The sequence below is a fragment of the Plasmopara halstedii genome (genome assembly GCF_900000015.1).
Source record: "Plasmopara halstedii genome assembly, contig: Scaffold_658, whole genome shotgun sequence".
Classification (NCBI taxonomy): domain Eukaryota; phylum Oomycota; class Peronosporomycetes; order Peronosporales; family Peronosporaceae; genus Plasmopara; species Plasmopara halstedii.
This window is the reverse complement of record NW_020187575.1, coordinates 255249-256067: the sequence shown is the minus strand read 5'-3', so window position 1 is coordinate 256067 and position 819 is coordinate 255249.

Sequence of the window (819 nt, the reverse complement as noted above, 5' to 3'; positions counted from 1 at the left end):
CGGGTCGACCGCCGTCCGGTGACTCGCGATGCTCTTCGAGCCCTTGAGGACGAGGTCCGTCGTGATCGGAGCTCCGCTGAGCGTCATGCTGAAGTAGTATATTGCTGTGCGGACACTCTTGATGATTTGGAACGCGTCGTGCGCCGGCTGCCTCGCCTTGAGGACTACCGCGCTATGTCGGAGCGACTCCTAACCGTAGCGCAGGCGAATGCGTCGCTGTATGCGACGGTGGGGTGCTTGGCTCTATTGGAGACGGGAGGTTATTGCACTCCGTGCTCAGAACCAGTTGCTGGTTCAGATTCTGGGTGGCCAAGGGCCCGTGAGATCCGCTCTGGTGCCAACGCTTTCGCGTTCTCCGGATCCCAATACGGCTTGAGTAAACCCACGTAAAACACCGGGTGGGTGCGCATTCGTTTGGGAAGGTTTAGCGTATACGCTAGGCCCCGCTTGACCACAACCTTAAACGGTCCGATAAATTGTGGACGAAGCTTCGTCCGGAAGATAGCAGAGGCTGCATGTGTAGGCAGTTTTTTTAAATCAATAAAACCAAGTCCCCGACCTTAAAGCTTTCCGCTTTGCCTCTTCCTTTTCATCTGCATGTTGTTTCTGCAGGTCTTGGCTTTTAGCCATCGCAACACGAACGTGTCGTAAAACACTCAGTCTGGAAGACAAGAAGTCATCGACTTCTTTACGGATGGCGAGGGGGCTGACATCAGCTAGCCGTTCGGCAATTCCTCCCCAACCAAGCCCTTAGCCATGGGATGGCGGGGTCAGTGGGACGCGATGGTCATCTCGGTCTTTAGAAAACGTACAACTTTT